The sequence below is a fragment of the Sciurus carolinensis genome, chromosome 13 (genome assembly GCF_902686445.1).
Source record: "Sciurus carolinensis chromosome 13, mSciCar1.2, whole genome shotgun sequence".
Lineage (NCBI taxonomy): Eukaryota > Metazoa > Chordata > Mammalia > Rodentia > Sciuridae > Sciurus > Sciurus carolinensis.
In genome coordinates this window covers 50905416-50922696 of record NC_062225.1, presented here as the reverse complement: position 1 = coordinate 50922696, position 17281 = coordinate 50905416, and positions in this window count along the sequence as shown.

Below are 17281 nucleotides of genomic sequence, written 5' to 3'. Positions count from 1 at the left end.
TGCTAGTTTATTTAAAGAGTGATAGCAGAGCTGAAATAGCAACGGGCTTCCTTGAAATGGAGACATCTGAATTTAAACCTTCACCCTCTTCCATCTTACTATTTTGATTTAATTTATTGGATCTTCAGTTTAGTCATCTGAAAAATGGCAATTACAATAATGCCTACTTCATAGATTTGCTGTAAGAATTATGTTAGATGAAATAAGTTAATAATTTTTAAAAAGCTTTGAACAGTGCCTGTCACATAGTGTTATGTAAGTGATTGTCAAGTAAATTATGCCTAACACTATGCTATGCAGTTTTTACTCAGAAGAGAGGGCAAGAGCAGGAATAGGAGCATGAATCAGAACACACATGAGAGAGACTGAGAAGCAGAGAGAGGGACAGAGACAGAGAAATAAAGAGAGAAAGTTATACAAACATCAAGAGAATAACAGTTGAAACAAGATAGTATCAGTCCAGGTGATCAATGTCTTAAATTTTCTGTGCCTAATGTTTTGGATGGTAAAGATGGCTGTTAATGGTCATTAAAATCAGAGAGTTTAGAGATAATTCTATTTTTTACAAATTTACTAGGTAGACAAAAATTGGACTACAACAATTTACTTTATTAGACTCCACCAGATAATATAAATGCAATATTCATAACCATCTGGAGTAGGGCCACAGAATTCACCATGTCTTGCCTTACAAGATCATTTAGAGTTCAAAGTTAAAGAATAACAAAAATTGCAGTAAAAAAAAATAATGCCTTATAATTGTTTATCAGGCTTGCATTGTTGAAAATACAATATTTGGGCTGTGCCTACCTTTAATTTTAGAGAAGTTTGTAACTTTCTTCAAGTAATTTGGAAGTTCAGGTAATAAACATTGAAAAATGTTGGCACTTTTTTCCTCCCCACTTACCTTCATGGCCTAATTTAAATTCAAAATTTATTGAGGCATGCACGAAGAGCTGTTATTTTGCATATGGGACTAGAAAATGGGATGGCGGTATCCCTGTTGTATGAGAAAATGAGATAAATTCAAGTTGCTTTGCATTTATAAAGTAGCAATAAGCTAAAAATCTCACAGCTAGATTTACAGAGACATTTCTAAAAAAATAATTAAATGACATTCTTGGGTAAGAAGATAGTTTGGGGGATTTTTTTTTTTTTTTTTTTTTTTGTCTTTCCAACTCTTTTCCAACAGTCTCTCCTCCTCCTCTTTTTCCTTTTCCCCCTCCTTCTCTTTTAAGTTCCTATGACAATTTCTAGTATTCATCATCTTAGACTTAATCCCCCAATCCTTAATACTTTTTATAAAGGAATTATCTGTGGTTATTTGAGAAGAAAATGTAATTATTATTATTGTAATATCGTATAGATATTTTCTATTCAAAAACCTTCCAACAATGAACACAACGTGGAGTTAAAAGCCAAATAACTTGTACCCAAATGATGTAATGAGACAATATTCTGACCCAATTTACCCTAGGTTTTTATATAAGACCAAAATAACTTACCAGAATACTATACATTTCAAGAAAATTGAAAAAGAAAAGCAAAACAAGAAGCAGCAGCAATAACTGTGTACATTCGAACACAAGGTCATGAGGGTCTGTGCAAACCCACAGACCATTGCATTCATCAAGTTTGCAGCTCTACTGAAGCTTTGGAAAGTATCAGGCCACAGACTTGGCATATATTATTCTCTCTTGCAGAAATTTGCTAAACCACTATTCTCCCTGTTCACTGCCCTTGAGTGATTCAAGCATTTCCCAGAAGTGGCAACATCCCTAAATTAATGCAATCAATTTTGTAGGTAACAATGCCACTATTAAACAAGCATAATGGAGGTAACTATCTTGTCAATTTTCATAGTTGGGTTTATTTTGTGGTGGATAATTTTTATTCTCTGATCCAGATTTCTTTCTGATTAAAAGCATCTATGTTGAAGATGATATATAGCAACAAATGAGTTCATGGTATGTAGTTATGAAACAGAACATAAACCATAGCTAAATGGCATCTTGATATTAATTGCATTTACAAAATATCAAAGGCAGGAGAAATAGGATAATGTTTCTGAAGTTGCAGTCCACTCTGGTAATTTATAGCCTAATAGTGCTTTATACATATAAAGATTATCCAGGTTTTGGTGACACGTCTCAGTGGATTCCATAGCGAGGCCATACTCCCAAGAAATCCTTCCCAAATTCTAAAGTTTTTATAAAAGACAGCTTTCTGACAGGACACACTCAAATTTGAGTCATACAACTGATGTCTTCTGATGGTCTCACATGCACACTAACTATTTTCACCTTGATGTTTGAGTCACATTGACATTTAGGAAGTTTATATTATTTGTTGAAACACTATGAAGTGCCACACAGATACAATCAGTGATATATATATATATATATATGTGTGTGTGTGTGTGTGTACACTTAAGTGTGTGTGTGTGTGTGTACACAGACACACATGCATGCACATACCCTCTTTGCTCCATCTGTATTTTCACTGCTCAGTTATTTGTTCAGATTTTCAGCATCATTCTATTCACTCACTGGTCAGATTGTGACTGGTCCCAGATGTTCTCTGCCAAATCCTTTCTCTGTATTGATACCAATATCGTTTGCTGGGAGTCAGCATTTATGAAAATACTTAAAAATAATTTTTCTTTTGTTACATGATAAATACTCAACTCCCTAACAGATAGGACATGCAAGATTTGTTTCTCCATCCATATGTTGTTGCCCCAACCACAAACAAACTGTTTCCTATTTCCAGAGTCTTCTACTATTCCTGTTCTCTTGGGATCTTCAAGGTTAGCAGAGATTACATACATGCACATGTATGTATGCATACATATACATAAAGTAAATCTACTGGGGTTTCATTTTGAGATCCCAGGTAGAGTCATTTGCTTTTGTAAGAAATCATATGTTTGTTTTCAGTGTTAGAGAATTTTTCATTTTATACTATGACCAAGTACATACCAAGACTCCTGTTTAAAAGGGATGTTTGTAGAAAAAACTGTTAAGTTTCTTAAAACCTAGCTGCAATGACTCTTTGTTCCTGGTCTGGATGTCCAATAGCTATTCTAAGTAGGATAAAAAAATATCATTGCCTATTCATATTTGCATTTACTTATTCTAACACGGAGAAGAGCAATTTTACCTTCTCTTTCAAATTTTGAATGCTTTTAATCTTCAATGACTTCACTAGTAGGAATTTGGTAAGAGATCAGATGGAAAAGGAGGCTTCACAAAGAACTCAGCTTTGAAAATCTTTCCTAAATCCCTAATAAGACTCTCAAAGTTGTTCAAAATGACCTTAGGGTCATATAAAAATAATACCAGATTTTATAACTGGATATCTTGTGTGCAGGATTGGTTTGCCAGAGCTCAGACGGGAGATAAGTAGTTCTGTTAAATTCTCTTTCCTATGATACCTGGTGCTATAAGGGAACACTGTGGGTACTTAGTTAAGTGTTATTTCAAGATAATGAATATATAAGGAAGCAAGATTTGTACTCTTACCATGTCCATAGCCTACATCACAGAGCTTTCTGGGCAGCACAATGAAACTGCTGCTTGATTACAACATAGTGAAAATTCAGTCAAGCATACTCTTAGGTGTCACTTTTCAAATTATAAAATGAGTTTCAATCAATTTTCTCTATAGCTTTTAACTCCATTTGTTCCATCGCTCAATGACTATGGTGTTGTCTAGGTCCTTGTTGCTGTAAGTTTGGTTCATTGTCTGGCAGCTTGACCAGCATCACCTGGGTGTTCATTAGAAATGCATTTTCAGGTCCTGTCCAAGATCTTCTGAATCAAAATCTGCTCTTTAACGGAACCCTAAGTTAATTCAAATGTACTTTACAGTTTGAGAGACACTGATGGAAGCTATTGCCATGCATGGTTTTCTGGATTCTATTAGTTTAATACCACCTAAGACTCCGAGGTTTGAAATATAAAACTAAAATTTTAAGTTATTCAACCATAACATCTTACTACAAAGAGTATTTGCTGCCTAAATCTGGAGTATTTTGGACCAATAACTCATAATTAACTTAATGTTCTCTTCCTCTGGGTCAAGTAATTATACTTGTAACTTACTTTGGATCATATTTCCTACTCTGCATTTTAGTTATCTATGTACTGACCACATTTCTTTACCAGTTCTTCCAAGTGCTTGAATATAAGAACTCATTATATACTTCATAGGACCTAGAAAACAGTAGACTTCTTAACATTCAGGGTTTATATCTATACAATATCATAGATCACCAGTTTATTTAAAAAAAAAAGAAATATTAGTTTGTTATCTGGGATATTGATTTTAAATATTGTATATTATTTGAATATCTCTTTATGTTACACATAGTATGTTATGTGCTCATAAATATTTTCTGTGCATACATCATAAATGCCACTTGTAGTTATAGAAATTCTATTTATGTACATATACAAAAAAGGCTTATTTATTATCTACTTTATGCCAGACAATAGTCTTCATGCTTGGAAAACAGCAATGGACAGGAAAACCCAAACCTCCATCCCCACCCCCAGCTTTTTTTTGGGTACCAGGATTGAACCCAGGGACACTTACCCACTGAGCCACATCCCCAACCCTCCTTATGTTTTCTTTTGAGACAGGGTCTCGCTAAGTGGCTGAGATGGCTTTGTGCTCGCTGTCTTCCTGCCTTGGCCTCCAGAGCCATGGGGATTACAGGTGTGGGGCACCACCTGCACAAACCTCCCCTTCTCATGCACCTTACATCTTAAGGAAGAAAACAGAAAAGGAAATACTTATAATAAATCATCTGACAACATTTGCTCTGGGAGAAAAAAATACAGCAGGAAGTGCCATAGGGAATGAAGAGGCAGGGTAGAATACGGTAGAAGATGGGTGTTGCTCCTTGGAGCATGAAAGAGACATGATTCTAGGAGTGAAGATTAACCTCAGATGTTCAAGATTTTAAGCCTTAAAAACTTGATAGAAATAGTAATAAAAGAATTAGAGGAATTAATCCTGACGATTGTTATGGGGCACAACTTAAGAACAGACCGATCACCACTGAGAAGTCCAAATTTGAGAGTCTTTATTAAGCCGACCGGCTGACTGTCTCACACAATGCCCCAAACTATGGCTATTGGGAGAACAGCCCTGACCATAGGGTTGAAAGGGTTCTTATACCAAAAATCACATCAATCATAAGTGGCTGTTGCTATGATTCGAAATTACAAACTAACATCATGAGATAATCAACAGAGGGGGAAGTAGGTCAAAATGACCCTTACCTAGGTACAAACTAAAGAATGGTTACTAACATCCACACAATCACTGTTAACATGGTACATTGATTAAGAGCAACAGAGATCAAAAGAGAGCAATTTTTACTACATAGGAGTTGCCGTTGTATATTATTAAACATGTCACACAAAGTAACTGATGATGGGTACAGAGATGGGGTGTTCCCATGGGAGAAGCTTATTTCCTACAAAACATGGAGTCTCAGAGCAAAATGGAGTCTGTTTAGTCATTTCCCTTATAGTCTGGCCTATGACATTCTCATGGAGTCAGATCTCTCAGCCCATCACATTGATGAAGCTAATGTTGGAAAGGTGTAAGTGTTAGGAAGTTGTGAGGGAGAGTAGGATCTTACCAGGATGACATAAGCTCCACAGTCCTATTTGGCAACCTCGGCAGTGTTGACAGGGAGGCCAGAAATGGGTTGCTTATCTGCGACAGGGAGATTTCTTGGGTTCTCTTTTGAATCATATTTCTTATTTTGACTGGGGACTGAACCCAGGGGAAATTTACCACTAAGTTATATCCCCAGTTCTTTTATTTTTATTTGAGACAGGGTCTCACTAAGTCACTCAGGGTCTTGCTAAATTGCTGAGGTTGGTCTTGAACTTGTGATCCTCCTGCCTCAGCCTCCTGAATCACTGATATTATACCTGGCTTGAATTGGATTTTTTTTTTTATTGTAAACAAATGGGATACATTCGTGTAATCATAAATTTACACAGGTCAATGTTGTTTGATTCATTCTGCCATTTCTTACCGCTTCCCCCCCACCCCACCTACCCCTCTTTTTCCTCTATACGGTCCTTCCTTCCTCCATTCTTGCCCCACTCCCTAACCCTAACCCTAAACCTGACCCTAACCCTAACGCTAACACCTCCCACCCCCTATTATATGTCATCATTTGCTTATCAGTGAGATCATTTGTCCTTTGGTTTTTTGAGATTGGCTTATCTCACTTAGCATGATATTCTCCAATTGCATCCATTTGCCTGCAAATGTCATAATCTTATCATTCTTTATGGCGGAGTAATATTCCATTGTATATATATGCCACAGTTTCTTTATCCATTCATCAATTGAAAGACATCTAGGTTGGTTCCACAATCTGGTTATTGTGAATTGAGCAGCTATGAACATTGATGTGTCTGTATCTCTGTTGTATGCTGATTTTAAGTCCTTTGGGTATAGGCCAAGGAATGGGATAGCTGGGTCAAATGGTGGTTCCATTCCAAGCTTTCTGAGGAATCTCCATACATCTTTCCAGAGTGGCTGCACTAATTTGCAACTCCACCAACAATGTATGAGTGTACCTTTTTCCCCACATCCTCACCAACACCTGTTGTTGCTTGTGGTCTGGATAATCGCCATTCTAATTGGGGTGAGATGGAATCTTAGGGTAGTTTTGATTTGCATTTCTCTTATTACTAGAGATGTTGAACATTTTTTCATATATCTGGTGATTACTTGTACATCTTCTTCTGTGAAGTGTCTGTTCATTTCCTTAGCCCATTTGTTGATTGGATTATTTGTATTCTTGGTGTAGAGTTTTTTGAGTTCTTTATATATTCTGGAAATTAGCGCTCTATCTGTAGTATGAGTGGCAAAGATTTTCTCCCACTCTGTAGGCTCTCTCTTCACATTACTGATAGTTTCCTTTGCTGAGAGAAAGCTTTTTAGTTTGAATCTATCCCAGTTGTTGATTCTTGCTTTTATTTCTTGTGCTACGGGACTCCTATAAAGGAAGTCTGATCCTAAGCCGACATGTTGAAGATTTGGACCTACTTTTTCTTCTATAAGATGCAGGATTTCTGGTCTGATTCCGTGGTCCTTGATGCATTTTGAATTGATTTTTGTGCAGGGTGAGAGATAGGGGTTTAATTTCATTCTGTTGCATATGGTTTTCCAGTTTTCTCAGCACCATTTGTTGAAGAGGCTATCTTTTCTCCATTGCATATTTTTGGAACCTTTGTCTAGTATGAGAAAATTGTATTTATTTGGGTTTATGTCCATGTCCTCTATTCTGTACCATTGATCTACCTGTCTATTTTGGTACCAATACCATGCCGTTTTTGTTACTATTGCTTTGTAGTAGAGTTGAAGATCTGGTATTGCGATACCCCCTGCTTCACTCTTTCTGCCAAGGATTGCTTTAGCTATTGTGGGTTTCTTATTCTTCCAGATGAATTTCATAATTGCTTGCTCTATTTCTGTAAGGTACATCATTGGGATTTTAATTGGAATTGCATTGATTCTCTATAGCTTTTGGTAGTATGGCCATTTTGACAATATTAATTCTGCCTATCCAAGAACGTGGGAGATCTTTCCATCTTCTAAGGTTTTCTTTAATTTCTTTCTTTAGTGTTCTGTAGTTCTCATTGTAGAGGTCTTTCACCTCTTTTGTGAGGTTGATTCCCAAGTATTTTATTTTTTTCGAGGCTATTGTGAATGGGGTAGTTTTCCTAAATTCTCTTTCTGAAGATTCATCACTTATGTATAAAAATGCATTGGATTTATGAGCATTGATCTTGTAACCTGCTACTTTACTGAATTCACTTATGAGTTCTAAAAGTTTACTAGTGGAATATCCGGGTTCCTCTAAATATATAATCATGTCATCAGCGAACAGGGATAGTTTGAGTTCTTCTTTTCCTATTCGTATCCCTTTAATTTCTTTGGTTTGACTAATTGCTCTAGCTAGAGTTTCAAGGACAATGTTGAATAAAAGTTGTGAAAGAGGGTATCCCTGCCTTGTTCCAGTTTTAGGGGGAATGCTTTCAGTTTTTCACCATTTAGAATGATATTGGCCATGGGCTTAGTGCAGATGGCCTTTACAACGTTAAGGAATGTTCCCACTATCCCAATTTTTTCTAGTGTTTTGAGCATGAAGGGATGCTGTATTTTATCAAATGCTTTTTCTGCATCTGTCAAAATAATCATGCAATTATTAACTTTAAGTCTGTTGATTTGGTGAATGACATTTATTGATTTCCGGATGTTGAACCAACCTTGCATCCCTGGGATAAAACCCACTTGATTGTGGTGCACTATGTTTTAAATATATTTTTGTATGTGATTTGCTAAAATTTTGTTGAGAATTTTTGTGTCGATATTCATTAAGGATATTGGTCTGAAATTTTCTTTCCTTGATGTGTCTCTGTCTGGTTTAGGTATCAGGGTGATATTGGCTTCATAGAATGAGTTTGGGCTCAAAGCCCTAGAAAAAGAAGAGCAGACCAACACCAAAAGAAGTAGAAGACAGGAAATAGTTAAAATCAGAGCCGAAATCAACGAAATTGAAACAAAAGAAACAATCGGAAAAATTAACAAAATAAATAGTTTGTTCTTTGAAAAAATAAACAAAATTGATAAACCCTTAGGCACACTAACAAAGAGAAAGAGGGAGAAAACTCAAATTACTAAAATTTGAACTGAACAAGGAAATATCACAACAGACACGAATGAAATACAAAACATAATTAGAAGCTATTTTAAAAAATTATATTCCAACAAAACAGGAAACCTCGAAGACATCGACAAGTTTCTAGAGACATATGAATTACCTGAACTGAACGAGGAGGACATACACAACTTAAATAAATCAATTTCGAGCAATGAAATAGAAGTGGTCATCAAAAGCCTACCAACATAGAAAAGTATGAGGCCAGATGTGTTCTCAGCCAAGTTCTACAAAACCTTTAAAGAATAGCTCATTCCAGTACTCCTCAAAGTATTCCATGAATTGGAGTTCTAAAAGTAGTTTCTTTTCTATATCTCATTAAATCTTCACTAAACCCATTTCAGTTATCATTATCTTTAATTCATGTTGAAGAGACAAAAGACCAGAGATTATCTTTGATGACCTAGGTTTACTAATGCCAAGGCAAGCATCAGACAGTACAATACAGTTTATAGTAAATCAAAATGAATAAAATTCATACTGAAATGAAAATCTATAACAACAACCTTAGCATTAATTCATACTGGTAAAATGTGAACAATTTAAGAAGGAGAAATATCCCTATCACTGCAGAAGTCCACGAACTGAAATCTTTCCCAAACTGCCCTTCAGGTATTGCAAAAACCACTAGAGAACCTTAATGATTCACCATTCCCAGTCTAATAAATCTTTCCAGTTTTGTGGAATCTAAACCAAAATCCATTTTATTAGGCAGGAATATAAGGGGACACTGATAAATTAAAACAGAAATCCCTTGTCCAGAGGGAGATTTAAGTTATCTGATTGTTCGAAATGGCATCCCCCATATGCACCCACATCCTTACACTGTAAATAAGCCATGGCTCTGTCCCAGGTGTTTGGCTCCAAGGCAGTCAGGCCTAGTGAGATGCTAAGTGGAACTGGCAGGAAGGCTAAAACCATGTCACAAAGGAGGCAGTTTGCCTGGACATTTCTAAATAGAGCACATATCCCTGAGAACACTAGCTTCCCTGCATGAGGTAGAAATTTCTGCCTCCTGTACCTTTGAACATATATCAAACATTTAAAATAGCCTCAAGTGATGAGAATCTCCAAAAATTTTTGAAACTGGCAAATCTCTGTTTTTCATATTCTCTAGGCAAAGTACCCAGCCTTTGCCCTCTTTAGCACTGCATCATGATGTCTACCCTCAGTGTTATCTTGTGTAATGGCTCTGGTCCCTCAGGAGTGATGGATGCCTGCCTGGCCTGCAAATGCTTTAACGCTGCAAATGTAAAGGGGAATGAGGACTGTCAGTACCAGACACTGCCGAACAGCAATTGTTGAAATCACCCTCAGACAGGAAGCCATGTGGTTACCAGCCCCAGAGACTTTAATATTATTCTGTGATTGCTTTATATGTGTCAGGTTAAATTTAAATAACACTTTAATGCCCCTAATTATTCCCAATGCCTGAATTTTTAATCTACTCCATCAATAATCACTTGTAGCCCAACTTGTATTTCACTGGAAGCTACTTTTTCCTCCACAGAGAAAAAAAAAATTACAACCTATGAAATTTGCATTTTATTAAATGAATAGTTGTACAGTTGAAAGCATTGAAGAAAACTAGAAAGGATACAATAGATATCTACTTCTTTCTTTGACTTCTTGTGTCCTTCAGAGCAAGATTATCTATATCTATCTATATAGTTATTGAGTAACATGATGAAATTGATAAAGAAACTAAAATTACTGAAAAAATGCCAAGTGGCAAGTATTTTACCTGCAATAACTTATTATATCTTTATTCAGCAATCTTTTGTAGTGGAATTGTCACAATTTCATAGAAGCTCATTGGAGGAAGCTGTCCAGAATTAGTTGTCTGAAATACTGGAACTATTTCTTTAGCTTAGGATATCCTCATTCCAACATTTGTGCTCTTCCCTCCACTTGATTCTGCCTCAGGGTCACGAATTTGATGGACATGTTAGGTAGGGAAGTGGTTTTATTTCTTACCTGACAGTCCCTCCAAGGAAAGATGATCACATGTTAATATTCCCTGTTGGACTTTTGGAGGAAAAATGGGTCAGAATACAATAAGACAAAAGAATTCTGCTGTAGTCTTTCATGATGGTATGTGAATTGCATCACCCATTATTGGCACTCTTGTTTTCCCCCTTGGTTCTCAGACCACCTCTGATTTCAAGATCATAAGCATATAAAACAGTTCATTTTATTTTGTTCTCTCTTCACACTTCTTCTACAGACTATTACAATGGATACAGGTATTACTATAATTTACTTTATTTCAGAGATAGATTTCACTTGTGATTTACAACCTCAAATTAAAATGTGCCTTTGGATCCTGAACATTCAGTTCTTCTTATTCAACCTCTAGCATCACAATCGATTCCACAGCTGCTTATTTTTGAGATCAGAATTTAAAGATTGGTGTTGCCTTATTCCATAAAAATAAAAATTAAACAAATGAATAAATTGTGCTTGTTTGTTAAAGTTATTACCAATAAAATGGGCCTGAAATTAGTTTGAGAGGTTATTTTCTTTCCTTTAAGATTGGATATTTCTTTTATGATTGAAGCCATTGAAAAAATAGTAACACAATCTGGGTGAAAGTATATTATATTAAAAGTGGTTAATAAATATCTCTATAAATTAAAGCATATGTTATAAGGCTCATAAAATAAAAGGGGACTTAGAAAACATATAATCAATTATTTACTTTAAAAATAGGCCCAATTTATTTAATGATTACTCCAGCGTCATATAGACAGTTTCAGCAAGAATTAACAGCCAGCCTATGTTTTCTGACATCCTCTCTAGTATTCTAAAAAAACACTGATTTGCTTCATCTTCCCGTTTCTCCATTTTCTTAAACTGCACATATAATGAAAAGGTGAATTTTACTTTTGCTTTGTTTCCTATCATCGTAGTTCTGAAAACTGACTGAGGTGACAAAGTGCCTTACAGTTGGTTGGCTCAACAAGGATACGTGCCTTGATTCTCAATGAATTGTGAAGGTAGCCCGCAGTCAGTCACCTGCAGGCAATCAACCACATGCCTTTCCTGCTGCACCTCAGACTACAACTCCCTACAAGCACATCCATGCACCAGTGATCCATGGTGATGAGCAGTAAAGAAGGGCAACTTGCAGGAATAGGGACAGACTCAGGATGGGCCAGACTACTTTTGGTTCTCAAGGTTGCCCTGTCAAATACAAGGTGTTGTTATCAGGACCAAGAATCTCCTGATGCAGCTGTCTTCCTGAATTTTCCAAGTGGATGCAGATTGCCACCCCATAACTGGGACAAGAAAGCTAAACTCCAAATCCATTAATCTAGCCTCGACACACCAGCCTGATTGGTCCAGTACTGAGGAGGACATCACCTAATGGAAACTTCCCGTTAGAAGAAACTTTTTTCAAAATGTATTCATTTTTGACCTCAAGTAAAAATTAAAAAAGAATATGTTTCAGATATTTTAGCTAGTTATGCCAAATGCAGTAATCCTAAACTACAATGATTTTTTTTTTCTCCTGTGATATCAAATTTTGCCTGGCTATTTTTATCATATGATGCTGACAAGTCAGAAGTTAATGGGTACTACATTTTCTTAAGATCCCACAAGTTTTACCATGATCTCATCTAGTATTATCTTGAATTTTCCCTTTTCAAGATAAAAATATTATTTTTTTATCATTTTTATCAATGCAACAAGCATAAAACTGCACAAAAGGAAGACACCATCTAGATAAGCAACTCATACATAATGGCTTTGAAAATAAGTGTGTATCCACATTTGTATGTGCATTCCTTTCTTTTACAAAACTGGAAGTTTCTTACAAAATCTGTTTTTATTCATTGAGGATTTGATAGTGGTTATTTTCTCATATCTAAATATATTCTTTTATAGCATTTTGGAAAATAGATTATTTCATTAAAATGTAATAATTTATTTTAATAATTCTCTGTAATTGGAGACTTAGATTGTGATTTTCCACTATTATAGATAAAATGTGTTGGATATTAGATTTATCTTTGTATGACTCAGAATAAATTGCTATGAATGAGTGGTAAGTCAAAGGGTGTGTTCAGTTACTTCAACAATTTTACACCATCTTGTATATCTATTGCTCAAGGACTCTTGTTTATCTTGTTGATTTGAAAAATGTTTGATGAGTGCTGAACACTTCCCTGGATACTGGAACAAACAGGTGACAAAAATAGAATCTCAGCTCTTTAGAGGAAAAAAAAAAAACAGTCTAATTTAAGAGTTGAATGATTAATCAAATTATCACATCATACTATGTACTATGAAAATAGTGTAAGATAGGACAAGAACATTTAGCAGAGAGACCTCACCTAGTCAAGGGACAAGATATAGTCCCCTGAAGAACTTATTATAATTATGCTGATAATCTGAAGTAAAAAATGTAAATTAGTTTATATGAGGAAGGGTGCCAGAGTAAGATTTCAGGGGGAGAGAGTAGTCATGGTTTTGCCAAGACCAAACATGATTTACATCAGGAAAAGTGCCAGAGCTGTTCATTGAAAAGTTAATAATTCCCTGCCACTCAGAATATTATAAGGTTGTAGGGGGAAACAACATGTATATGAAAGAAAGAAACTGCATTTTTTTTGCACTGGATGTATATTTTAACCCTACTATGTTGCACTTGACTTTTTGTCCCTTTTTTGTACATATCTTTGGTAACTATTACAGTTTAGTCACTTATAAATTATCCACGAATGTCATGTATCTCTTATGTAATCCTTACAGAATTATAAAATGATTTTCATATTCATATGCTATTTGTATAAGTAGAATGGCCTCTTTCACATTTTATAGTTATTTATTCTCTAGATTACAAACCAATATTATATTGTTTTGACATATGAAAGTATTACTTCATGTAGAAATATCTATTAGATATTTCCTTTGCAGTTTTATGACTTTGATGTCATACTTAGAAATGTCTTTCTCCACTAATATTATGTAACCAACTATTTCTGAATTTATTGCTAGAGGTACTTCATTTGACCCACTAAGAAGAATTTATACCTCTCAGAAGGAGATGTAATTTTATACATGTAATATATACTCGGGTTTTACAGTCTTATGGTATTATGTATACATGGTAATGCTTTATAACCTATCTGCTTTATTTAGCAAGTTATAGTCATACATGTTGAGAATAGCCTTGAAATCTCCACTCTGTAAGTATATAGAAATAGACCAGTGTTAGTATTTACACCAGGTATCAACATATACTTCCATGTAGCCAGTCAGTCTTGGTGTAGGATTCACATGAAAAATAGAAGAAAGATATTGAGTTCCATGGCAAGAATCTTGGTTGAGTCTCTTGTCTGTAATCAACATCGTTAAATCTGGCGTGCAAGTTTCATTTCTGAGCTCCTAATTTAAGAAAAAAATTAGAAATAATTCCTCACCTATTGTTTGGATTGTATACCTTTGACTAACTCAGTAGGCATTTAATGATTTGGGAGTTTTTAGAAGCAACAATCTTTTGAGATTGGATAATTTTTTCCCTCAATTACAGGATTATGGCTACCACAACCAGAAGTACAACACAGTTTATGATAGGCTGTTGAATTTTTCAGTTTAATTGGGATGGATGGGCTCTGCTAATTCTGTGAGGTTGTGCATGAATTAAGACAAAATTCATATGTTTAACAAACATGGCCCAGATTTAAAGTAAACACTTGATCAAAGTTTGATGACATTTATGTGAGAGATGTGTTCTGGAAACTGAGGGAACACTGACAAGTGTACCTAACTTAGACAGTGAGAGTCAGGAAAACTTCCCAAAAGAGGTAGCATTCTATACCAGAGCTGAGTCAGCCTCTTGAAAAGTAATGACAGGGCGTTTCTAGGCAATATTCTGTTGTACAAGATAGGAAATTTTTTTAAAATGGCAAGTAAGTTTATCTGGGAGGAGAGGGGCTGCAGGATTGCAGGATGTGTGAACCGGCTAAAATACCTATCTTTTCATGATAAGTTAGGTAGTTTGGTCTTTAAAACCTGTGCAGAATCATTGAGAACTTTCAGCTATCAAGTCACATGGTCAGGAGGACAGGGACAAGATACTTTCAAAGTAAAAAAAAACTAAAAACATACAGCTACAGATGTTTACTTCTTAACCAATTTAGAAATGTTGGTGACTATCAGGAAAATACTCTTAACTCTAAAATAATAAAAATAGCAATGTAAGTATCAATGTTTTAATAATTAGATTTAACACAAGACAGTTTTTTTTTTTTTTTAATTGTTAGGCAAATTCTGAAGTTCTCATGGAAAAAGCAAACAAGCAAAAATATTCAGGATGACTAGGAAAAGTAAATCAAGACAATTAAAACATTATGGTTACAGATGCATGATTCATATATAGTCCAGAGGACCAAAAGAAAAAGAAGACAAAATAATCCAAATGCATGTAGAAATATTATATACAATAAAGGCAGTATCTCAAATTAGTGAAGCGAAGATGTACTTGTGAATAAATGAGTTTGTGTCAACTGGGTTAGAGGATTTAGGTGCATATCTCAAGACATGTATACTCTCTAAATTAATAAAATATTTAAGATTAAAGAACAAAATCACACCATGCTCAAAGAAAAGAAGAGTGAATGATTTTACAACCATGCTGTAAGACTTTTCTAATTATTATCCTAAACCTAGAAACCACAAAATTATAAACTGACAAAATCAACCCTAAATACATTTCATAAAAGTCCTTCACGATGGCAAAACTATCACCTTATAGTCAATAAAATACTTTGAAAAGGTTTTGTGTGGTAGAAAAAAATATTAATATTCTATGTAGAAATCCCCCAAAAACTAACAAGCAAAAGATTAATAGTTCATGAGATAAATGACTAAAGTGTGTGTGTATGTATGTAATAGTATCTATACATAAATTTTATATAAAAAATAGTAATACATATAATAGTATATATATTATATTTATAATTCCTAGATAAATAAAGAAAAATACCTTTATATATTGTTATGGTTTGGTTGTGAGGTGTCCCCCAAAAACTCATGTGGGAGACAATGCAAGAAGATTCAGAGGAGAAATGATTGTGTTGTGAGAGTCTAAACCCAACCAGTGAATTAATCTCCTGATAGGGATTAACTGAGTGGTAAGTGAAGTGGTAGGACGTGGCTAGAGGAAGTGGTTCATTGGGGGCAGGGTTATGGGGTATATATTTTGTATCTGGAGAGTGGAGTCTCTCTCTCTGATTGCTGATCATCATGTGAGTTGGTTTCCTCCACCACACTCTCCTGCCATGATGTTCTACCTCACCCTGAGTCCTGAGAAATGGAGCCTGCTGTCTATGGATTGAAACTGTGAGCCCCAAAATAAACTTTTCCTCCTCTACAATTGTTCTGGTCAGGTGTTTAAGTCACAGCAGTGAAAAAGCTGATTAAAACATATAGATATATAATTTATACAATTTTTATAGAATATATAAACTGAAGTAAATAAACAACATTAAAAAATATGCTTCCTAACTTAATTTTTGAGTATTTACCTAAGAAGATATATCATTATGGAAAAACTTCAGATATTTGACATACTCATAAAATAATAAGCATGGATACCTTCTGTACCATCTTAGCCACTTGATTTTTTGGGTTAATTACATGATAAAATGTAATCATACATACTGTAACAATGATATGAAGATTTTTTTTGAGATTGCATGGGATAGAAATGGAAAGTATCTGTTTGCCTTCTGCATATCACTAGTTTGAGTTTCTAGGAAATTTAATCATTAGTATACCATTCATAGAGCTGAAATGGGAAGTGCTAGTGGTTGTATAATTTACTAAAAGCACTATTTAATTTTCATTTTACTCTGGGAAATTTATTCTCATTTCCTTTCATATGCTTGATAAGAGTGGTAAAGCTTCATATAGAAAACCAACCAAGGCTAAAATCAATAGCATCATCTGTCATTGGCTACTTCTAGGCTCAGAGTGTTTCTTCTGTAGCATTTAAAGTCATGCCTGTGAAAAATGGGGCTTTAACCTTGGAAGTTAGAGCAACCAAATACAAAAAATGGATTTGACTACTCTCGAAGAAGTCTTTCTAAAGCTTTCAAGAGTCTTCTGGTAACAAAACTATTTACTTCTTCAAAGCTTCAACTCCCAACGGAATAAAGATGACAAACTTAGACAGAAACCATCTGGAAAATGGTAAAATGAAAATATGCCAACCCATAAGTCACAGACAATCACAAAGCAATGGACACTTGAAATAACCGTGCCTGTAATCTTTACTAAAAGAGAGGTGATGGGCAATTAAGATAGAGAAATTCATTCTGCCCAATATTGTCTAAAAAACTGGATGAGGAATTTAAAAAAGAATGATCAAAACAAGAAAATAAGTGACTAAATTTCTATATGTTGACAGAAGATGACAGAAGAGGTGGGAGTTGTAATTGTTCAGTATATTCAAACCATTTCATTGAGATTTCCAGCACAAATAGAGCTAATTGTTTGCAGTAGGAGACC